Here is a 25913-nt window from a genome sequence, read left to right as displayed (position 1 = left end):
GTATAAGGGAAAAAGTTTGACTTTTCACGCTACATCTGAGACCTCACAACACCGCTCCCGGATGGGCTCGAACCACCAACCTTTCGGTTAACAGCCGAACGCGCTAACCATTCGCCACGGAAGCCCAGAAATGAAATGTTCGTCAGGTATTGTTGAAAAACTCTGACATTTTACGTAACATCTGAGACGTCACAACACCGCTCCCGGATGGGCTCGAACCACCAACCTATTGGTTAACAGCCGAACGCGCTAACCATTGAGCCACGGAAGCTCAGAAATTGAATGGTTGTCAGGTATTGTGGATAAGTTATGACTTATTACGTTACATCTGAGACCCTACTACACCTCTCCCGGTTGGGCTCGAACCACCAACCTTTCGGTTAACAGCCGAACGCGCTAACCATTGCGCCTAGGAATCCCAAAAAATAAATGGTCGTCAGATATTGTGGAAAAACTTTGGCTTTCTACGTTACATTTGAGATCCCACATCACCGCTCCCGGGTGGGCTCGAACCACCAACCCATTGGTTAACAGCCGAACGCGGTAACCATTGCGCCACGGAAGCCCAAAAATTAGAGACGTCACAACACTTCTCCCGGATGGGCTCGAACCACCAACCTATTAGTTAACAGCCGAACATTGAGCCACGGAAGCTCAGAAAATAAATGGTTATCATGTATTACGGAAAAAGTTTGACTTTTCACGCTACATCTGAGACCTCACAACACCGCTCCCGGATGGGCTCGAACCACCAACCTTTCGATTAACAGCTGGACGCGCTAATTATTGCGCCACGGAAGCCCAGAAATGAAATGTTCGTCAAGTATTGTGGAAAAACTCTGACATTTTACGTAACATCTGAGACGTCACAACACCGCTCCCGGATGGGCTCGAACCACCAACCTTTCGGTTACAGCCGAACGCGCTAACCATTGCGCCACGGACGCCCAAAAATTAAATGGTCGTCTGGTATTGTGGAAAAACTTTGGCTATTTACGTTACATTTGAGATCCCAAAACACCGCTCCCGGGTGGGCTCGAACCACCAACCTTTCGATTAACAGCTGGACGCGCTAATTATTGCGCCACGGAAGCCCAGAAATGAAATGTTCGTCAGGTATTGTGGAAAAACTCTGACATTTTACGTAACATCTGAGACGTCACAACACCGCTCCCGGATGGGCTCGAACCACCAACCTTTCGGTTAACAGCCGAACGCGCTAACCATTGCGCCACGGACGCCCAAAAATTAAATGGTCGTCTGGTATTGTGGGAAAACTTTGGGTTTTTACGTTACATTAGAGATCCCACAACACCGCTCCCGGGTGGGCTCGAACCACCAACCTTTCGGTTAACAGCTGGACGCGCTAATTATTGCGCCACGGAAGCCCAGAAATGAAATGTTCGTCAGGTATTGTGGAAAAACTCTGACATTTTACGTAACATCTGAGACGTCACAACACCGCTCCCGGATGGGCTCGAACCACCAACCTTTCGGTTAACAGCCGAACGCGCTAACCATTGCGCCACGGACGCCCAAAAATTAAATGGTCGACTGGTATTGTGGGAAAACTTTGGGTTTTTACGTTACATTAGAGATCCCACAACACCGCTCCCGGGTGGGCTCGAACCACCAACCTTTCGATTAACAGCTGGACGCGCTAATTATTGCGCCACGGAAGCCCAGAAATGAAATGTTCGTCAAGTATTGTGGAAAAACTCTGACATTTTACGTAACATCTGAGACGTCACAACACCGCTCCCGGATGGGCTCGAACCACCAACCTTTCGGTTACAGCCGAACGCGCTAACCATTGCGCCACGGACGCCCAAAAATTAAATGGTCGTCTGGTATTGTGGAAAAACTTTGGCTATTTACGTTACATTTGAGATCCCAAAACACCGCTCCCGGGTGGGCTCGAAGCACCAACCTTTCGATTAACAGCTGGACGCGCTAATTATTGCGCCACGGAAGCCCAGAAATGAAATGTTCGTCAGGTATTGTGGAAAAACTCTGACATTTTACGTAACATCTGAGACGTCACAACACCGCTCCCGGATGGGCTCGAACCACCAACCTTTCGGTTAACAGCCGAACGCGCTAACCATTGCGCCACGGACGCCCAAAAATTAAATGGTCGTCTGGTATTGTGGGAAAACTTTGGGTTTTTACGTTACATTAGAGATCCCACAACACCGCTCCCGGGTGGGCTCGAACCACCAACCTTTCGGTTAACAGCTGGACGCGCTAATTATTGCGCCACGGAAGCCCAGAAATGAAATGTTCGTCAGGTATTGTGGAAAAACTCTGACATTTTACGTAACATCTGAGACGTCACAACACCGCTCCCGGATGGGCTCGAACCACCAACCTTTCGGTTAACAGCCGAACGCGCTAACCATTGCGCCACGGACGCCCAAAAATTAAATGGTCGTCTGGTATTGTGGGAAAACTTTGGGTTTTTACGTTACATTAGAGATCCCACAACACCGCTCCCGGGTGGGCTCGAACCACCAACCTTTCGGTTAACAGCCGAACGCGCTAACCATAGCGCAACGGAAGCCCAAATATTAAATGGTCGTCAGGTATTGAGGTAAAACTTTGACTTTTTACTTCACATCTGAGACCTCACAACACCGCTCCCGGATGGGCTCGAACCTCCAACCTTTCGGTTAACAGCCGAACGCGCTAACCATGGCGCCACGGACGCCCAAAAATTAAATGGTCGACAGGTATTGTGGAAAAACTTTGGCTATTTACGTTACATTTGAGATCCCAAAACACCGCTCCCGGGTGGGCTCGAACCACCAACCTATTGGTTAACAGCCGAACGCGCTAACAATTCAGCCACGGAAGCTCAGAAAATAAATGGTTATCACGTATTATGGAAAAAGTTTGACTTTTCACGCTACATCTGAGACCTCACAACACCGCTCCCGGATGGGCTCGAACCACCAACCTTTCGATTAACAGCCGAACGCGCTAACCATTGAGCCACGGAAGTCCAAAAATTAAATGTTCGTCAGGTATTGTGGAAAAACTCTGACATTTTACGTTACATCTGAGACGTCACAACACCTCTCCCGGATGGGCTCGAACCACCAACCTGTTAGTTAACAGCCGAACGCGCTAACCATTGAGCCACGGAAGCTCAGAAAATAAATGGTTATCATGTATAAGGGAAAAAGTTTGACTTTTCACGCTACATCTGAGCCCTCACAACACCGCTCCCGGATGGGCTCGAACCACCAACCTTTCGGTTAACAGCCGAACGCGCTAACCATTCGCCACGGACGGCCAAAAATTAAATGGTCGTCAGGTATTGTGGAAAAACTTTGGCTATTTACGTTACATTTGAGATCCCAAAACACCGCTCCCGGGTGGGCTCGAACCACCAACCTTTCGATTAACAGCTGGACGCGCTAATTATTGCGCCACGGAAGCCCAGAAATGAACTGTTCGTCAGGTATTGTGGAAAAACTCTGACATTTTACGTAACATCTGAGACGTCACAACACCGCTCCCGGATGGGCTCGAACCACCAACCTTTCGGTTAACAGCCGAACGCGCTAACCATTGCGCCACGGACGCCCAAAAATTAAATGGTCGTCTGGTATTGTGGGAAAACTTTGGGTTTTTACGTTACATTAGAGATCCCACAACACCGCTCCCGGGTGGGCTCGAACCACCAACCTTTCGGTTAACAGCCGAACGCGCTAACCATAGCGCAACGGAAGCCCAAATATTAAATGGTCGTCAGGTATTGAGGTAAAACTTTGACTTTTTACTTCACATCTGAGACCTCACAACACCGCTCCCGGATGGGCTCGAACCTCCAACCTTTCGGTTAACAGCCGAACGCGCTAACCATTGCGCCACGGACGCCCAAAAATTAAATGGTCGACAGGTATTGTGGAAAAACTTTGGCTATTTACGTTACATTTGAGATCCCAAAACACCGCTCCCGGGTGGGCTCGAACTACCAACCTATTGGTTAACAGCCGAACGCGCTAACAATTCAGCCACGGAAGCTCAGAAAATAAATGGTTATCACGTATTATGGAAAAAGTTTGACTTTTCACGCTACATCTGAGACCTCACAACACCGCTCCCGGATGGGCTCGAACTACCAACCTTTCGATTAACAGCCGAACGCGCTAACCATTGAGCCACGGAAGTCCAAAAATTAAATGTTCGTCAGGTATTGTGGAAAAACTCTGACATTTTACGTTACATCTGAGACATCACAACACCTCTCCCGGATGGGCTCGAACCACCAACCTGTTAGTTAACAGCCGAACGCGCTAACCATTGAGCCACGGAAGCTCAGAAAATAAATGGTTATCATGTATAAGGGAAAAAGTTTGACTTTTCACGCTACATCTGAGACCTCACAACACCGCTCCCGGATGGGCTCGAACCACCAACCTTTCGGTTAACAGCCGAACGCGCTAACCATTCGCCACGGACGGCCAAAAATTAAATGGTCGTCAGGTATTGTGGAAAAACTTTGGCTATTTACGTTACATTTGAGATCCCAAAACACCGCTCCCGGGTGGGCTCGAACCACCAACCTTTCGATTAACAGCTGGACGCGCTAATTATTGCGCCACGGAAGCCCAGAAATGAAATGTTCGTCAGGTATTGTGGAAAAACTCTGACATTTTACGTAACATCTGAGACGTCACAACACCGCTCCCGGATGGGCTCGAACCACCAACCTTTCGGTTAACAGCCGAACGCGCTAACCATAGCGCAACGGAAGCCCAAATATTAAATGGTCGTCAGGTATTGAGGTAAAACTTTGACTTTTTACTTCACATCTGAGACCTCACAACACCGCTCCCGGATGGGCTCGAACCTCCAACCTTTCGGTTAACAGCCGAACGCGCTAACCATTGCGCCACGGACGCCCAAAAATTAAATGGTCGACAGGTATTGTGGAAAAACTTTGGCTATTTACGTTACATTTGAGATCCCAAAACACCGCTCCCGGGTGGGCTCGAACTACCAACCTATTGGTTAACAGCCGAACGCGCTAACAATTCAGCCACGGAAGCTCAGAAAATAAATGGTTATCACGTATTATGGAAAAAGTTTGACTTTTCACGCTACATCTGAGACCTCACAACACCGCTCCCGGATGGGCTCGAACTACCAACCTTTCGATTAACAGCCGAACGCGCTAACCATTGAGCCACGGAAGTCCAAAAATTAAATGTTCGTCAGGTATTGTGGAAAAACTCTGACATTTTACGTTACATCTGAGACATCACAACACCTCTCCCGGATGGGCTCGAACCACCAACCTGTTAGTTAACAGCCGAACGCGCTAACCATTGAGCCACGGAAGCTCAGAAAATAAATGGTTATCATGTATAAGGGAAAAAGTTTGACTTTTCACGCTACATCTGAGACCTCACAACACCGCTCCCGGATGGGCTCGAACCACCAACCTTTCGGTTAACAGCCGAACGCGCTAACCATTCGCCACGGACGGCCAAAAATTAAATGGTCGTCAGGTATTGTGGAAAAACTTTGGCTATTTACGTTACATTTGAGATCCCAAAACACCGCTCCCGGGTGGGCTCGAACCACCAACCTTTCGATTAACAGCTGGACGCGCTAATTATTGCGCCACGGAAGCCCAGAAATGAAATGTTCGTCAGGTATTGTGGAAAAACTCTGACATTTTACGTAACATCTGAGACGTCACAACACCGCTCCCGGATGGGCTCGAACCACCAACCTTTCGGTTAACAGCCGAACGCGCTAACCATTGCGCCACGGACGCCCAAAAATTAAATGGTCGTCTGGTATTGTGGGAAAACTTTGGGTTTTTACGTTACATTAGAGATCCCACAACACCGCTCCCGGGTGGGCTCGAACCACCAACCTTTCGGTTAACAGCCGAACGCGCTAACCATAGCGCAACGGAAGCCCAAATATTAAATGGTCGTCAGGTATTGAGGTAAAACTTTGACTTTTTACTTCACATCTGAGACCTCACAACACCGCTCCCGGATGGGCTCGAACCTCCAACCTTTCGGTTAACAGCCGAACGCGCTAACCATTGCGCCACGGACGCCCAAAAATTAAATGGTCGTCTGGTATTGTGGGAAAACTTTGGGTTTTTACGTTACATTAGAGATCCCACAACACCGCTCCCGGGTGGGCTCGAACCACCAACCTTTCGGTTAACAGCCGAACGCGCTAACCATAGCGCAACGGAAGCCCAAATATTAAATGGTCGTCAGGTATTGAGGTAAAACTTTGACTTTTTACTTCACATCTGAGACCTCACAACACCGCTCCCGGATGGGCTCGAACCACCAACCTTTCGATTAACAGCCGAACGCGCTAACCATTAAGCCACGGAAGCCCAAAAATTAAATGTTCGTCAGGTATTGTGGAAAAACTCTGACATTTTACGTTACATCTGAGACGTCACAACACCTCTCCCGGATGGGCTCGAACCACCAACCTGTTAGTTAACAGCCGAACGCGCTAACCATTGAGCCACGGAAGCTCAGAAAATAAATGGTCGTCAGGTATTGTGGAAAAACTTTGGCTATTTACGTTACATTTGAGATCCAAAAACACCGCTCCCGGGTGGGCTCGAACCACCAACCTTTCGGTTAACAGCTGAACGCGCTAACCATAGCGCCACGGACGCCCAAAAATTAAATGGTCGACAGGTATTGTGGAAAAACTTTGGCTATTTACGTTACATTTGAGATCCCAAAACACCGCTCCCGGGTGGGCTCGAACCACCAACCTATTGGTTAACAGCCGAACGCGCTAACAATTGAGCCACGGAAGCTCAGAAAATGAATGGTTATCACGTATTATCGAAAAAGTTTGACTTTTCACGCTACATCTGAGACCTCACAACACCGCTCCCGGATGGGCTCGAACCACCAACCTTTCGATTAACAGCCGAACGCGCTAACCATTGAGCCACGGAAGCCCAAAAATTAAATGCTCGTCAGGTATTGTGGAAAAACTCTGACATTTTACGTTACATCTGAGACGTCACAACACTTCTCCCGGATGGGCTCGAACCACCAACCTATTGGTTAACAGCCGAACGCGCTAACCATTGAGCCACAGAAGCTCAGAAATTAAATGGTTGTTAGGTATTGTGGATAAGTTATGACTTTTTACGTTACATCTGAGACCCTACAACACCTCTCCCAGGTGGGCTCGAACCACCAAACTTTCGGTCAACAGCCGAACGCGCTAACCATTGCGCAACGGAAGCCCAAGAATTAAATGGTCGTCAGGTATTGTGAAAAAACTTTGGCTTTTTACGTTACATTTGAGATCCCACAACACCGCTCCCGGGTGGGCTCGAACCACCAACTTATTGATTTACTGCTGAACGCGCTAACCATTGCGCCACGGAAGCCCAAAAATTAAATGTTCGTCAGTTATTGTGGAAAAACTCTGACATATTACGTTACATCTGAGACCTCACAGCACCGCTCCCGGGAGGGCTCAAACCACCAGTCTTTTGAATAACAGCTGAACGCGCTAACCATTGCGCCACGGAAGCCCAAAATTTAAATGGTCGTCAGGTGCTGTGGAAAAACTATGACATTTTACGTTACATCTGAGACCTCACAACACCGCTCCCGGATGGGCTCGAACCACCAACCTATTGGTTAACAGCCGAACGCGCTAACCATTGAGCCACGGAAGCTCAGTAATTAAATGGTTGTCAGGTATTGTGGAGAAACTCTGACTTTTTACGTTACATCTGAGACCCCACAAAACGCTCCCGGAGGGGCTCGAATCACCAACCTTTTGAATAACAGCTGAGCGCACTAACCATTGCGCCACGTAAGCCCAAATATTAAATGGTCGTCAGGTATTGTGGAAAAACTATGACATTTTACGTTACATCTGAGACCTCACAACACCGCTTTCGGGTGGGCTCGAACCACGAACCTTTCGGTTAACAGCCGAACGCGCTAACCATTGCGCCACGGAAGCCCAAATATTAAATGGTCGTCAGGTATTGTGGAAAAACCTCGACTTTTTACGTCACATCTGAGACATCACAACACCGCTCCCGGGTACGCTCGAACCACCAACCTTTTGAATAACAGTTGAGCGCGCTAACCATTGCGCCACGGAAGCCCAAAAATTAAATGTTCGTCAGGTATTGTGGAAAAACCTCGACTTTTTACGTCACATCTGAGACCTCACAACACCGCTCCCGGATGGGCACGAACCACCAACCTTTCGGTTCATAGCCGAACGCGCTAACCAATGCGCCACGGAAACCCAAAAATTCAATGGTCGTCAGGTATTGTGGAAAAACTTTGGTTTTTACGTTACATTTGAGATCCCACAACACCGGTCCCGGGTGGGCTCGAACCACCAACCTATTGGTTAACAGCCGAACGCGCTAACAATTAAGCCACGGAAGCTCAGAAATTAAATGGTTATCACGTATTGTGGAAAAGTTTTGAATTTTTATGCTACATCTGAGACCCCACAACACCGCTCCCGGGTGGGCTCGAACCACCAACCTATTGGTTAACAGCCGAACGCGCTAACCATCGAGCCACGGAAGCTCAGGAATTAAATGGTTGTCCCGTATTGTGGAAAAGTTTTGACTTTTTACGCTACATCTGAGACCCCACAACACCTCTCCCGGGTGGGCTCGAGCCACCCACCTTTCGGTTAACTGCTGAACGCACTAACCATTGCGCCACGGAAGCCCAAATATTAATTGGTCGTCAGGTATTGTGGAAAACTCTGACATTTTACGTTACATCTGAGACCTCACAGCACCGCTCCCGGGAGGGCTCAAACCACCAGTCTTTTGAATAACAGCTGAACGCGCTAACCATTGCGCCACGGAAGCCCAAAATTTAAATGGTCGTCAGGTGCTGTGGAAAAACTTTGACATTTTACGTTACATCTGAGACCTCACAACACCGCTCCCGGATGGGCTCGAACCACCAACCTATTGGTTAACAGCCGAACGCGCTAACCATTGAGCCACGGAAGCTCAGTAATTAAATGGTTGTCAGGTATTGTGGAAAAACCTCGACTTTTTACGTCACATCTGAGACCCCACAAAACGCTCCCGGAGGGGCTCGAATCACCAACCTTTTGAACAACAGCTGAGCGCACTAACCATTGCGCCACGTAAGCCCAAATATTAAATGGTCGTCAGGTATTGTGGAAAAACTATGACATTTTACGTTACATCTGAGACCTCACAACACCGCTTTCAGGTGGGCTCGAACCACGAACCTTTCGGTTAACAGCCGAACGCGCTAACCATTGCGCCACGGAAGCCCAAATATTAAATGGTCGTCAGGTATTGTGGAAAAACCTCGACTTTTTACGTCACATCTGAGACATCACAACACCGCTCCCGGGTACGCTCGAACCACCAACCTTTTGAATAACAGTTGAGCGCGCTAACCATTGCGCCACGGAAGCCCAAAAATTAAATGTTCGTCAGGTATTGTGGAAAAACCTCGACTTTTTACGTCACATCTGAGACCTCACAACACCGCTCCCGGATGGGCACGAACCACCAACCTTTCGGTTCATAGCCGAACGCGCTAACCAATGCGCCACGGAAACCCAAAAATTCAATGGTCGTCAGGTATTGTGGAAAAACTTTGGTTTTTACGTTACATTTGAGATCCCACAACACCGGTCCCGGGTGGGCTCGAACCACCAACCTATTGGTTAACAGCCGAACGCGCTAACAATTAAGCCACGGAAGCTCAGAAATTAAATGGTTATCACGTATTGTGGAAAAGTTTTGAATTTTTATGCTACATCTGAGACCCCACAACACCGCTCCCGGGTGGGCTCGAACCACCAACCTATTGGTTAACAGCCGAACGCGCTAACCATTGAGCCACGGAAGCTCAGGAATTAAATGGTTGTCCCGTATTGTGGAAAAGTTTTGACTTTTTACGCTACATCTGAGACCCCACAACACCTCTCCCGGGTGGGCTCGAGCCACCCACCTTTCGGTTAATTGCTGAACGCACTAACCATTGCGCCACGGAAGCCCAAATATTAATTGGTCGTCAGGTATTGTGGATAACTCTTGACTTTTACGTCACATCTGAGACCTCACAACACCGCTCCCGGATGGGCTCGAACCACCAACCTTTCGGTTAACAGCCGAACGCGCCAACCATTGAGCCACGGAAGCTCAGTAATTAAATGGTTGTCAGGTATTGTGGAGAAACCTTGACTTTTTACGCCACATCTGAGACCTCACAACACCGGTTTCGGGTGGGCTCGAACCACCAACTTACTGGTTAACAGCCGAACGCGCTAACCATTGAGCCTCGGAAGCCCAAAAATTAAATGTTCGTCAGGTATTGTGGAAAAACTCTGACTTTTCACGTTACATCTGAGACACCACAAAACGCTCCCGGATGGGCTCGAACCACCAAACTTTCGGTTCGTCAGTTATTGTGGAAAACGTTTGACTTTTTACGTTACAACTGGGACCTCACAACACCGCTCTAAGATGGGCTCGAACCACCAACCTTTCGGTTAACAGCCGAACGCGCTAACCATTGCGCCACGGACGCCCAAAAATTAAATGGTCGTCTGGTATTGTGGGAAAACTTTGGGTTTTTACGTTACATTAGAGATCCCACAACACCGCTCCCGGGTGGGCTCGAACCACCAACCTATTGGTTAACAGCCGAACGCGCTAACAATTGAGCCACGGAAGCTCAGAAAATAAATGGTTATCACGTATTATCGAAAAAGTTTGACTCTTCACGCTACATCTGAGACCTCACAACACCGCTCCCGGATGGGCTCGAACCACCAACCTTTCGATTAACAGCCGAACGCGCTAACCATTGAGCCACGGAAGCCCAAAAATTAAATGTTCGTCAGGTATTGTGGAAAAACTCTGACATTTTACGTTACATCTGAGACGTCACAACACCTCTCCCGGATGGGCTCGAACCACCAACCTATTGGTTAACAGCCGAACGCGCTAACCATTCGCCACGGACGCCCAAAAATTAAATGGTCGTCAGGTATTGTGGAAAAACTTTGGCTATTTACGTTACATTTGAGATCCAAAAACACCGCTCCCGGGTGGGCTCGAACCACCAACCTTTCGGTTAACAGCTGAACGCTCTAACCATTGCGCCACGGAATCCCAAAAATTAAATGCTCGTCAGGTATTGTGGAAAAACTCTGACATTTTACGTTACATCTGAGACGTCACAACACCGCTCCCGGGAGGGCTCGAACCACCAACCTATTGGTTAACAGCCGAACGCTCTAACCATTGAGCCACGGAAGCCCAAAAATTAAATGTTCGTCAGGTATTGTGGAAAAACTCTGACATTTTACGTTACATCTGAGACGTCACAACACTTCTCCCGGATGGGCTCGAACCACCAACCTATTGGTTAACAGCCGAACGCGCTAACCATTGAGCCACAGAAGCTCAGAAATTAAATGGTTGTTAGGTATGGTGGATAAGTTATGACTTTTTACGTTACATCTGAGACCCTACAACACCTCTCCCAGGTGGGCTCGAACCACCAACCTTTCGGTCAACAGCCGAACGCGCTAACCATTGCGCAACGGAAGCCCAAGAATTAAATGGTCGTCAGTTATTGTGAAAAAACTTTGGCTTTTTACGTTACATTTGAGATCCCACAACACCGCTCCCGGGTGGGCTCGAACCACCAACCTATTGTTTTACTGCTGAACGCGCTAACCATTGCGCCACGGAAGCCCAAAAATTAAATGGTCGTCAGGTATTGTGGAAAAACTATGACATATTACGTTACATCTGAGACCTCACAACACCGCTTTCGGGTGGGCTCGAACCACCAACCTTTCGGTTAACAGCCGAACGTGCTAACCATTGCGCCACGGAAGCCCAAATATTAAATGGTCGTCAGGTATTGTGGAAAAACCTCGACTTTTTACGTCACATCTGAGACCCCACAAAACGCTCCCGGAGGGGCTCGAACCACCAACCTTTTGAATAACAGCTGAGCGCACTAACCATTGCGCCACGTAAGCCCAAATATTAAATGGTCGTCAGGTATTGTGGAAAAACTATGACATTTTACGTTACATCTGAGACCTCACAACACCGCTTTCGGGTGGGCTCGAATCACCAACCTTTCGGTTAACAGCCGAACGCGCTAACCATTGCGCCACGGAAGCCCAAATATTAAATGGTCGTCAGGTATTGTGGAAAAACCTCGACTTTTTACGTCACATCTGAGACATCACAACACCGCTCCCGGGTACGCTCGAACCACCAGCCTTTTGAATAACAGTTGAGCGCGCTAACCATTGCGCCACGGAAGCCCAAAAATTAAATGTTCGTCAGGTATTGTGGAAAAACCTCGACTTTTTACGTCACATCTGAGACCTCACAACACCGCTCCCGGATGGGCACGAACCACCAACCTTTCGGTTCATAGCCGAACGCGCTAACCAATGCGCCACGGAAACCCAAAAATTCAATGGTCGTCAGGTATTGTGGAAAAACTTTGGTTTTTACGTTACATTTGAGATCCCACAACACCGGTCCCGGGTGGGCTCGAACCACCAACCTATTGGTTAACAGCCGAACGCGCTAACAATTAAGCCACGGAAGCTCAGAAATTAAATGGTTATCACGTATTGTGGAAAAGTTTTGAATTTTTATGCTACATCTGAGACCCCACAACACCGCTCCCGGGTGGGCTCGAACCACCAACCTATTGGTTAACAGCCGAACGCGCTAACCATTGAGCCACGGAAGCTCAGGAATTAAATGGTTGTCCCGTATTGTGGAAAAGTTTTGACTTTTTACGCTACATCTGAGACCCCACAACACCTCTCCCGGGTGGGCTCGAACCACCCACCTTTCGGTTAACTGCTGAACGCACTAACCATTGCACCACGGAAGCCCAAATATTAATTGGTCGTCAGGTATTGTGGAAAACTCTTGACTTTTACGTCACATCTGAGACCTCACAACACCGCTCCCGGATGGGCTCGAACCACCAACCTTTCGGTTAACAGCCGAACGCGCCAACCATTGAGCCACGGAAGCTCAGTAATTAAATGGTTGTCAGGTATTGTGGAGAAACCTTGACTTTTTACGCCACATCTGAGACCTCACAACACCGGTTTCGGGTGGGCTCGAACCACCAACTTACTGGTTAACAGCCGAACGCGCTAACCATTGAGCCACGGAAGCCCAAAAATTAAATGTTCGTCAGGTATTGTGAAAAAACTTTGGCTTTTTACGTTACATTTGAGATCCCACAACACCGGTCCCGGGTGGGCTCGAACCACCAACCTATTGGTTAACAGCCGAACGCGCTAACCATTGAGCCACGGAAGCTCAGTAATTAAATGGTTTTCAGGTATTGTGGAGAAACTCTGACTTTTTACGTTACATCTGAGACCCCACAAAACGCTCCCGGAGGGGCTCGAACCACCAACCTTTTGAATAACAGCTGAGCGCACTAACCATTGCGCCACGTAAGCCCAAATATTAAATGGTCGTCAGGTATTGTGGAAAAACTATGACATTTTACGTTACATCTGAGACCTCACAACACCGCTTTCGGGTGGGCTCGAACCACCAACCTTTCGGTTAACAGCCGAACGCGCTAACCATTGCGCCACGGAAGCCCAAATATTAAATGGTCGTCAGTTATTGTGGAAAAACCTCGACTTTTTACGTCACATCTGAGACCCCACAAAACGCTCCCGGAGGAGCTCGAACCACCAACCTTTTGAATAACAGCTGAGCGCACTAACCATTGCGCCACGTAAGCCCAAATATTAAATGGTCGTCAGGTATTGTGGAAAAACTATGACATTTTACGTTACATCTGAGACCTCACAACACCGCTTTCGGGTGGGCTCGAACCACCAACCTTTCGGTTAACAGTTGAGCGCGCTAACCATTGCGCCACGGAAGCCCAAAAATTAAATGTTCGTCAGGTATTGTGGAAAAACCTCGACTTTTTACGTTACATTTGAGATCCCACAACACCGGTCCCGGGTGGGCTCGAACCACCAACCTTTCGGTTCATAGCCGAACGCGCTAACCAATGCGCCACGGAAACCCAAAAATTCAATGGTCGTCAGGTATTGTGGAAAAACTTTGGTTTTTACGTTACATTTGAGATCCCACAACACCGGTCCCGGTTGGGCTCGAACCACCAACCTATTGGTTAACAGCCGAACGCGCTAACAATTAAGCCAGGGAAGCTCAGAAATTAAATGGTTATCACGTATTGTGGAAAAGTTTTGACTTTTTACGTTACATCTGAGACCTCACAACACCGCTCCCAGATGGGCTCGAACCACCAACCTATTGGTTAACAGCCGAACGCGCTAACCATTGAGCCACGGAAGTTCAGAAATTAAATGTTCGTCAGTTATTGTGGAAAAACTATGACATTTTACGTTACATCTGAGACCTCACAACACCGCTTTCGGGTGGGCTCGAACCACCAACCTATTGGTTAACAGCCGAACGCGCTAACAATTCAGCCACGGAAGCTCAGAAAATAAATGGTTATCACGTATTATGGAAAAAGTTTGACTTTTCACGCTACAACTGAGACCTCACAACACCGCTCCCGGATGGGCTCGAACCACCAACCTTTCGATTAACAGCCGAACGCGCTAACCATTGAGCCACGGAAGCCCAAAAATTAAATGTTCGTCAGGTATTGTGGAAAAACTCTGACATTTTACGTTACATCTGAGACGTCACAACACCTCTCCCGGATGGGCTCGAACCACCAACCTGTTAGTTAACAGCCGAACGCGCTAACCATTGAGCCACGGAAGCTCAGAAAATAAATGGTTATCATGTATAAGGGAAAAAGTTTGACTTTTCACGCTACATCTGAGACCTCACAACACCGCTCCCGGATGGGCTCGAACCACCAACCTTTCGGTTAACAGCCGAACGCGCTAACCATTCGCCACGGACGGCCAAAAATTAAATGGTCGTCAGGTATTGTGGAAAAACTTTGGCTATTTACGTTACATTTGAGATCCCAAAACACCGCTCCCGGGTGGGCTCGAACCACCAACCTTTCGATTAACAGCTGGACGCGCTAATTATTGCGCCACGGAAGCCCAGAAATGAAATGTTCGTCAGGTATTGTGGAAAAACTCTGACATTTTACGTAACATCTGAGACGTCACAACACCGCTCCCGGATGGGCTCGAACCACCAACCTATTGGTTAACAGCCGAACGGGCTAACCATTGAGCCACGGAAGCTCAGAAATTGAATGGTTGTCAGGTATTGTGGATAAGTTATGACTTATTACGTTACATCTGAGACCCTACTACACCTCTCCCGGTTGGGCTCGAACCACCAACCTTTCGGTTAACAGCCGAACGCGCTAACCATTGCGCCTAGGAATCCCAAAAAATAAATGGTCGTCAGATATTGTGGAAAAACTTTGGCTTTCTACGTTACATTTGAGATCCCACATCACCGCTCCCGGGTGGGCTCGAACCACCAACCTATTGGTTAACAGCCGAACGCGCTAACCATTGCGCCACGGAAGCCCAAAAACTAGAGACGTCACAACACTTCTCCCGGATGGGCTCGAACCACCAACCTATTAGTTAACAGCCGAACATTGAGCCACAGAAGCTCAGAAAATAAATGGTTATCATGTATTACGGAAAAAGTTTGACTTTTCACGCTACATCTGAGACCTCACAACACCGCTCCCGGATGGGCTCGAACCACCACCCTTTCGATTAACAGCTGGACGCGCTAATTATTGCGCCACGGAAGCCCAGAAATGAAATGTTCGTCAAGTATTGTGGAAAAACTCTGACATTTTACGTAACATCTGAGACGTCACAACACCGCTCCCGGATGGGTTCGAACCACCAACCTTTCGGTTAACAGCCGAACGCGCTAACCATTGCGCCACGGACGCCCAAAAATTAAATGGTCGTCTGGTATTGTGGAAAACTCTTGACTTTTACGTCACATCTGAGACCTCACAACACCGCTCCCGGATGGGCTCGAACCACCAACCTTTCGGTTAACAGCCGAACGCGCCAACCATTGAGCCACGGAAGCTCAGTAATTTAATGTTTGTCAGGTATTGTGGAGAAACCTTGACTTTTTACGCCACATCTGAGACCTCACAACACCGGTTTCGGGTGGGCTCGAACCACCAACTTACTGGTTAACAGCCGAACGCGCTAACCATTGAGCCACGGAAGCCCAAAAATTAAATGTTCGTCAGGTATTGTGGAAAAACTCTGACTTTTCACGTTACATCTGAGACACCACAAAACGCTCCCGGATGGGCTCGAACCACCAAACTTTCGGTTCGTCAGTTATTGTGGAAAACGTTTGACTTTTTACGTTACATCTGAGACCTCACAACACCGCTCCCAGATGGGCTCGAACCACCAACCTATTGGTTAACAGCCGAACGCGCTAACCATTGAGCCACGGAAGTTCAGAAATTAAATGTTCGTCAGTTATTGTGGAAAAACTATGACATTTTACGTTACATCTGAGACCTCACAACACCGCTTTCGGGTGGGCTCGAACCACCAACCTTTCGGTTAACAGCCGAACGCGCTAACCATTGCGCCACGGAAGCCCAAATATTAAATGGTCGTCAGTTATTGTGGAAAAACCTCGACTTTTTACGTCACATCTGAGACCCCACAAAACGCTCCCGGAGGAGCTCGAACCACCAACCTTTTGAATAACAGCTGAGCGCACTAACCATTGCGCCACGTAAGCCCAAATATTAAATGGTCGTCAGGTATTGTGGAAAAACTATGACATTTTACGTTACATCTGAGACCTCACAACACCGCTTTCGGGTGGGATCGAACCACCAACCTTTCGGTTAACAGCCGAACGCGCTAACCATTGCGCCACGGAAGCCCATATATTAAATGGTCGTCAGGTATTGTGGAAAAACCTCGACTTTTTACGTCAAATCTGAGACATCACAACACCGCTCCCGGGTACGCTCGAACCACCAACCTTTTGAATAACAGTTGAGCGCGCTAACCATTGCGCCACGGAAGCCCAAAAATTAAATGTTCGTCAGGTATTGTGGAAAAACCTCGACTTTTTACGTTACATTTGAGATCCCACAACACCGGTCCCGGGTGGGCTCGAACCACCAACCTTTCGGTTCATAGCCGAACGCGCTAACCAATGCGCCACGGAAACCCAAAAATTCAATGGTCGTCAGGTATTGTGGAAAAACTTTGGTTTTTACGTTACATTTGAGATCCCACAACACCGGTCCCGGGTGGGCTCGAACCACCAACCTATTGGTTAACAGCCGAACGCGCTAACAATTAAGCCAGGGAAGCTCAGAAATTAAATGGTTATCACGTATTGTGGAAAAGTTTTGAATTTTTATGCTACATCTGAGACCCCACAACACCGCTCCCGGGTGGGCTCGAACCACCAACCTATTGGTTAACAGCCGAACGCGCTAACCATTGAGCCACGGAAGCTCAGGAATTAAATGGTTGTCCCGTATTGTGGAAACGTTTTGACTTTTTACGCTACATCTGAGACCCCACAACACCTCTCCCGGGTGGGCTCGAACCACCCACCTTTCGGTTAACTGCTGAACGCACTAACCATTGCGCCACGGAAGCCCAAATATTAATTGGTCGTCAGGTATTGTGGAAAACTCTTGACTTTTACGTCACATCTGAGACCTCACAACACCGCTCCCGGATGGGCTCGAACCACCAACCTTTCGGTTAACAGCCGAACGCGCCAACCATTGAGCCACGGAAGCTCAGTAATTAAATGGTTGTCAGGTATTGTGGAGAAACCTTGACTTTTTACGCCACATCTGAGACCTCACAACACCGGTTTCGGGTGGGCTCGAACCACCAACTTACTGGTTAACAGCCGAACGCGCTAACCATTGAGCCACGGAAGCCCAAAAATTAAATGTTCGTCAGGTATTGTGGAAAAACTCTGACTTTTCACGTTACATCTGAGACACCACAAAACGCTCCCGGATGGGCTCGAACCACCAAACTTTCGGTTCGTCAGTTATTGTGGAAAACGTTTGACTTTTTACGTTACATCTGAGACCTCACAACACCGCTCCCAGATGGGCTCGAACCACCAACCTATTGGTTAACAGCCGAACGCGCTAACCATTGAGCCACGGAAGTTCAGAAATTAAATGTTCGTCAGTTATTGTGGAAAAACTATGACATTTTACGTTACATCTGAGACCTCACAACACCGCTTTCGGGTGGGCTCGAACCACCAACCTATTGGTTAACAGCCGAACGCGCTAACAATTCAGCCACGGAAGCTCAGAAAATAAATGGTTATCACGTATTATGGAAAAAGTTTGACTTTTCACGCTACAACTGAGACCTCACAACACCGCTCCCGGATGGGCTCGAACCACCAACCTTTCGATTAACAGCCGAACGCGCTAACCATTGAGCCACGGAAGCCCAAAAATTAAATGTTCGTCAGGTATTGTGGAAAAACTCTGACATTTTACGTTACATCTGAGACGTCACAACACCTCTCCCGGATGGGCTCGAACCACCAACCTGTTAGTTAACAGCCGAACGCGCTAACCATTGAGCCACGGAAGCTCAGAAAATAAATGGTTATCATGTATAAGGGAAAAAGTTTGACTTTTCACGCTACATCTGAGACCTCACAACACCGCTCCCGGATGGGCTCGAACCACCAACCTTTCGGTTAACAGCCGAACGCGCTAACCATTCGCCACGGACGGCCAAAAATTAAATGGTCGTCAGGTATTGTGGAAAAACTTTGGCTATTTACGTTACATTTGAGATCCCAAAACACCGCTCCCGGGTGGGCTCGAACCACCAACCTTTCGATTAACAGCTGGACGCGCTAATTATTGCGCCACGGAAGCCCAGAAATGAAATGTTCGTCAGGTATTGTGGAAAAACTCTGACATTTTACGTAACATCTGAGACGTCACAACACCGCTCCCGGATGGGCTCGAACCACCAACCTATTGGTTAACAGCCGAACGGGCTAACCATTGAGCCACGGAAGCTCAGAAATTGAATGGTTGTCAGGTATTGTGGATAAGTTATGACTTATTACGTTACATCTGAGACCCTACTACACCTCTCCCGGTTGGGCTCGAACCACCAACCTTTCGGTTAACAGCCGAACGCGCTAACCATTGCGCCTAGGAATCCCAAAAAATAAATGGTCGTCAGATATTGTGGAAAAACTTTGGCTTTCTACGTTACATTTGAGATCCCACATCACCGCTCCCGGGTGGGCTCGAACCACCAACCTATTGGTTAACAGCCGAACGCGCTAACCATTGCGCCACGGAAGCCCAAAAACTAGAGACGTCACAACACTTCTCCCGGATGGGCTCGAACCACCAACCTATTAGTTAACAGCCGAACATTGAGCCACAGAAGCTCAGAAAATAAATGGTTATCATGTATTACGGAAAAAGTTTGACTTTTCACGCTACATCTGAGACCTCACAACACCGCTCCCGGATGGGCTCGAACCACCACCCTTTCGATTAACAGCTGGACGCGCTAATTATTGCGCCACGGAAGCCCAGAAATGAAATGTTCGTCAAGTATTGTGGAAAAACTCTCACATTTTACGTAACATCTGAGACGTCACAACACCGCTCCCGGATGGGCTCGAACCACCAACCTTTCGGTTAACAGCCGAACGCGCTAACCATTGCGCCACGGACGCCCAAAAATTAAATGGTCGTCTGGTATTGTGGAAAAACTTTGGCTATTTACGTTACATTTGAGATCCCAAAACACCGCTCCCGGGTGGGCTCGAACCACCAACCTTTCGATTAACAGCTGGACGCGCTAATTATTGCGCCACGGAAGCCCAGAAATGAAATGTTCGTCAGGTATTGTGGAAAAACTCTGACATTTTACGTAACATCTGAGACGTCACAACACCGCTCCCGGATGGGCTCGAACCACCAACCTTTCGGTTAACAGCCGAACGCGCTAACCATTGCGCCACGGACGCCCAAAAATTAAATGGTCGTCTGGTATTGTGGAAAAACTTTGGCTATTTACGTTACATTTGAGATCCCAAAACACCGCTCCCGGGTGGGCTCGAACCACCAACCTTTCGATTAACAGCTGGACGCGCTAATTATTGCGCCACGGAAGCCCAGAAATGAAATGTTCGTCAGGTATTGTGGAAAAACTCTGACATTTTACGTAACATCTGAGACGTCACAACACCGCTCCCGGATGGGCTCGAACCACCAACCTTTCGGTTAACAGCCGAACGCGCTAACCATTGCGCCACGGACGCCCAAAAATTAAATGGTCGTCTGGTATTGTGGGAAAACTTTGGGTTTTTACGTTACATTAGAGATCCCACAACACCGCTCCCGGGTGGGCTCGAACCACCAACCTTTCGGTTAACAGCCGAACGCGCTAACCATAGCGCAACGGAAGCCCAAATATTAAATGGTCGTCAGGTATTGAGGTAAAACTTCGACTTTTTACTTCACATCTGAGACCTCACAACACCGCTCCCGGATGGGCTCGAACCTCCAACCTTTCGGTTAACAGCCGAACGCGCTAACCATTGCGCCACGGACGCCCAAAAATTAAATGGTCGACAGGTATTGTGGAAAAACTTTGGCTATTTACGTTACATTTGAGATCCCAAAACACCGCTCCCGGGTGGGCTCGAACCACCAACCTATTGGTTATCAGCCGAACGCGCTAACAATTCAGCCACGGAAGCTCAGAACATAAATGGTTATCACGTATTATGGAAAAAGTTTGACTTTTCACGCTACATCTGAGACCTCACAACACCGCTCCCGGATGGGCTCGAACCACCAACCTTTCGATTAACAGCCGAACGCGCTAACTATTGAGCCACGGAAGTCCAAAAATTAAATGTTCGTCAGGTATTGTGGAAAAACTCTGACATTTTACGTTACATCTGAGACGTCACAACACCTCTCCCGGATGGGCTCGAACCACCAACCTGTTAGTTAACAGTCGAACGCGCTAACCATTGAGCCACGGAAGCTGAGAAAATAAATGGTTATCATGTATAAGGGAAAAAGTTTGACTTTTCACGCTACATCTGAGACCTCACAACACCGCTCCCGGATGGGCTCGAACCACCAACCTTTCGGTTAACAGCCGAACGCGCTAACCATTCGCCACGGACGGCCAAAAATTAAATGGTCGTCAGGTATTGTGGAAAAACTTTGGCTATTTACGTTACATTTGAGATCCCAAAACACCGCTCCCGGGTGGGCTCGAACCACCAACCTTTCGATTAACAGCTGGACGCGCTAATTATTGCGCCACGGAAGCCCAGAAATGAAATGTTCGTCAGGTATTGTGGAAAAACTCTGACATTTTACGTAACATCTGAGACGTTACAACACCGCTCCCGGATGGGCTCGAACCACCAACCTTTCGGTTAACAGCCGAACGCGCTAACCATTGCGCCACGGACGCCCAAAAATTAAATGGTCGTCTGGTATTGTGGGAAAACTTTGGGTTTTTACGTTACATTAGAGATCCCACAACACCGCTCCCGGGTGGCCTCGAACCACCAACCTTTCGGTTAACAGCCGAACGCGCTAACCATAGCGCAACGGAAGCCCAAATATTAAATGGTCGTCAGGTATTGAGGTAAAACTTTGACTTTTTACTTCACATCTGAGACCTCACAACACCGCTCCCGGATGGGCTCGAACCTCCAACCTTTCGGTTAACAGCCGAACGCGCCAACCATTGAGCCACGGAAGCTCAGTAATTAAATGGTTGTCAGGTATTGTGGAGAAACCTTGACTTTTTACGCCACATCTGAGACCTCACAACACCGGTTTCGGGTGGGCTCGAACCACCAACTTACTGGTTAACAGCCGAACGCGCTAACCATTGATCCACGGAAGCCCAAAAATTAAATGATCGTCAGGTATTGTGGAAAAACTCTGACTTTTCACGTTACATCTGAGACACCACAACACCTCTCCCGGGTGGGCTCGAACCTCCAACCTTTCGATTAACAGCTGAACGCGCTAGTCATTGCGCCACGGAAGCCCACAAATTAAATGTTCCACAGGTATTGTGTAAAAACCTTGACTTTTTACGTCACATCTGAGACCTCACAACACCGCTCCCGGATGGGCTCGAACCACCAACCTATTGGTTAAGAGTCGAACGCGCTAACCATTGAGCCACGGAAGCTCAGAAATTAAATGGTTGTCAGGTATTGTGGATAAGTTATGACTTATTACGTTACATCTGAGACCCTACAACACCTCTCCCGGTTGGGCTCGAACCACCAACCTTTCGGTTAACATCCGAACGCGCTAACCATTGCGCCAAGGAAGCCCAAAAATTAAATGTTCGTCAGGTATTGTGGAAAAACCTTTACTTTTTACGTCACATCTGACACCTCACAACACCGCTCCCGGATGGGCTCGAACCACCAACCTAATGGTTAACAGCCGAACGCGCTAACCATTGCGCCACGGAAGCCCAAAAATTAAATGCTCGTCAGGTATTGTGTAAAAACCTTCACTTTTTACGTCACAACTGAGGCCTCACAACACCGCTCCAGGATGGGCTCGAACCACCAACCTATTGGTTAACAGCCGAACGCGCTAACCATTGAGCCACGGAAGCTCAGAAATTAAATGGTTGTCACGTATTGTGGAAAAGTTTTGACTTTTTACGCTACATCTGAGACCCCACAACACCTCTCACGGGTGGGCTCGAACCTCCAACCTTTCGATTAACAGCTGAACGCGCTAGTCATTGCGCCACGGAAGCCCACAAATTAAATGTTCCACAGGTATTGTGGAAAAACTCTGACATTTTACGTTACATCTGAGACCTCACAACACCGCTCTCGGATGGGCCCGAACCACCAACCTATTGGTTAACAGCCGAACGCGCTAACCATTGAGCCACGGAAGCTCAGAAATTAAATGGTTGTCACGTATTGTGGAAAAGGTTTGACTTTTTACGCTACATCTGAGACCCCACAACACCTCTCCCGGGTGGGCTCGAACCTTCAACCATTCGATTAACAGCTGAACGCGCTAATCATTGCACCACGGAAGCCCAAAAATTAAATGTTCGTCAGGTATTTTTGAAAAACTCTGACATTTTACGTTACATCTGAGACCTCACAACACCGCTCCCGGATGGGCTCGAACCACTAACCTATTGGTTAACAGCCGAACGAGCTAACCATTGAGCCACGGAAGCTCAGAAATTGAATGGTTGTCAGGTATTGTGGATAAGTTTTGACTTTTTACGTTACATCTGAGACCCTACAACACCTCTCCCGGTTGGGCTCGAACCACCAACCTTTCGGTTAACAGCCGAACGCGCTAACCATTGCGCCAAGGAAGCCCAAAAAATAAATGGTCGTCAGGTATTGTGGAAAAACTTTGGCTTTCTACGTTACATTTGAGATCCCACAACACCGCTCCCGGGTGGGCTCGAACCACCAACCTATTGGTTAACAGCCGAACGCGCTAACCATTGCGCCACGGAAGCCCAATAATTAAATGCTCGTCAGGTATTGTGTAAAAACCTTCACTTTTTACGTAACAACTGAGGCCTCACAACACCGCTCCAGGATGGGCTCGAACCACCAACCTATTGGTTAACAGCCGAACGCGCTAACCATTGAGCCACGGAAGCTCAGAAATTAAATGGTTGTCACGTATTGTGGAAAAGTTTTGACTTTTTACGCTACATCTGAGACCCCACAACACCTCTCCCGGGTGGGCTCGAACCTCCAACCTTTCGATTAACAGCTGAACGCGCTAGTCATTGCGCCACGGAAGCCCACAAATTAAATGTTCCACAGGTATTGTGGAAAAACTCTGACAGTTTACGTTACATCTGAGACCTCACAACACCGCTCTCGGATGGGCTCGAACCACCAACCTATTGGTTAACAGCCGAACGCGCTAACCATTGAGCCACGGAAGCTCAGAAATTAAATGGTTGTCAGGTATTGTGGATAAGTTTTGGCTTTCTACGTTACATTTGAGATCCCACAACACCGCTCCCGGGTGGGCTCGAACCACCAACCTATTGGTTAACAGCCGAACGCGCTAACCATTGCGCGACGGAAGCCCAAAAACTAAATGGTCGTCAGATATTGTGGAAAAACTTTGGCTTTCTACGTTACATTTGAGATCTCACAACACCGCTCCCGGGTGGGCTCGAACCACCCACCTATTGGTTAACAGCCGAACGCGCTAACCATTGCGCCACGGAAGCCCAAAAACTAAATGGTCGTCAGGTATTGTGTAAAAACCTTGACTTTTTACGTCACATCTGAGACCCCACAACACCTCTCCCGGGTGGGCTCGAACCTCCAACCTTTCGATTAACAGCTGAACGCGCTAGTCATTGCGCCACGGAAGCCCACAAATTAAATGTTCCACAGGTATTGTGTAAAAACCTTGACTTTTTACGTCACATCTGAGACCTCACAACACCGCTCCCGGATGGGCTCGAACCACCAACCTATTGGTTAAGAGTCGAACGCGCTAACCATTGAGCCACGGAAGCTCAGAAATTAAATGGTTGTCAGGTATTGTGGATAAGTTATGACTTATTACGTTACATCTGAGACCCTACAACACCTCTCCCGGTTGGGCTCGAACCACCAACCTTTCGGTTAACAGCCGAACGCGCTAACCATTGCGCCAAGGAAGCCCAAAAATTAAATGTTCGTCAGGTATTGTGGAAAAACCTTGACTTTTTACGTCACATCTGACACCTCACAACACCGCTCCCGGATGGGCTCGAACCACCAACCTAATGGTTAACAGCCGAACGCGCTAACCATTGCGCCACGGAAGCCCAAAAATTAAATGCTCGTCAGGTATTGTGTAAAAACCTTCACTTTTTACGTCACAACTGAGGCCTCACAACACCGCTCCAGGATGGGCTCGAACCACCAACCTATTGGTTAACAGCCGAACGCGCTAACCATTGAGCCACGGAAGCTCAGAAATTAAATGGTTGTCACGTATTGTGGAAAAGTTTTGACTTTTTACGCTACATCTGAGACCCCACAACACCTCTCACGGGTGGGCTCGAACCTCCAACCTTTCGATTAACAGCTGAACGCGCTAGTCATTGCGCCACGGAAGCCCACAAATTAAATGTTCCACAGGTATTGTGGAAAAACTCTGACATTTTACGTTACATCTGAGACCTCACAACACCGCTCTCGGATGGGCCCGAACCACCAACCTATTGGTTAACAGCCGAACGCGCTAACCATTGAGCCACGGAAGCTCAGAAATTAAATGGTTGTCACGTATTGTGGAAAAGGTTTGACTTTTTACGCTACATCTGAGACCCCACAACACCTCTCCCGGGTGGGCTCGAACCTTCAACCATTCGATTAACAGCTGAACGCGCTAATCATTGCGCCACGGAAGCCCAAAAATTAAATGTTCGTCAGGTATTTTTGAAAAACTCTGACATTTTACGTTACATCTGAGACCTCACAACACCGCTCCCGGATGGGCTCGAACCACTAACCTATTGGTTAACAGCCGAACGAGCTAACCATTGAGCCACGGAAGCTCAGAAATTGAATGGTTGTCAGGTATTGTGGATAAGTTTTGACTTTTTACGTTACATCTGAGACCCTACAACACCTCTCCCGGTTGGGCTCGAACCACCAACCTTTCGGTTAACAGCCGAACGCGCTAACCATTGCGCCAAGGAAGCCCAAAAAATAAATGGTCGTCAGGTATTGTGGAAAAACTTTGGCTTTCTACGTTACATTTGAGATCCCACAACACCGCTCCCGGGTGGGCTCGAACCACCAACCTATTGGTTAACAGCCGAACGCGCTA

The 25913-nt window shown here is 48.1% G+C and overlaps 5 non-coding genes across 5 annotated transcripts; all 5 read right to left on the bottom strand.

Moving 5' to 3' along the window:
- Positions 1–8219: 8219 nt before the first annotated feature.
- TRNAH-AUG (transfer RNA histidin (anticodon AUG)) lies at positions 8220–8292 on the bottom strand. The gene has a single exon. It is a non-coding gene; the product is annotated as a tRNA-His (tRNA).
- A 1247-nt stretch (positions 8293–9539) lies between these two features.
- On the bottom strand, positions 9540–9612 carry TRNAH-AUG (transfer RNA histidin (anticodon AUG)). Its single transcript has one exon. It is a non-coding gene; the product is annotated as a tRNA-His (tRNA).
- Positions 9613–12422: 2810 nt separating this feature from the next.
- TRNAH-AUG (transfer RNA histidin (anticodon AUG)) lies at positions 12423–12495 on the bottom strand. The gene has a single exon. It is a non-coding gene; the product is annotated as a tRNA-His (tRNA).
- Positions 12496–14035: 1540 nt separating this feature from the next.
- On the bottom strand, positions 14036–14109 carry TRNAH-AUG (transfer RNA histidin (anticodon AUG)). The gene has a single exon. It is a non-coding gene; the product is annotated as a tRNA-His (tRNA).
- A 3045-nt stretch (positions 14110–17154) lies between these two features.
- TRNAH-AUG (transfer RNA histidin (anticodon AUG)) lies at positions 17155–17228 on the bottom strand. The gene has a single exon. It is a non-coding gene; the product is annotated as a tRNA-His (tRNA).
- Between the last annotated feature and the right edge of the window lie 8685 nt (positions 17229–25913).

The sequence above is a fragment of the Phalangium opilio genome, unplaced genomic scaffold, assembly GCF_054372755.1.
Source record: "Phalangium opilio isolate 3A_F unplaced genomic scaffold, DU_Popi_V2 ptg000360l_1, whole genome shotgun sequence".
In the NCBI taxonomy this organism is placed as follows: domain Eukaryota; kingdom Metazoa; phylum Arthropoda; class Arachnida; order Opiliones; family Phalangiidae; genus Phalangium; species Phalangium opilio.
This window is presented reverse-complemented; position numbering and strand designations above follow the sequence as displayed.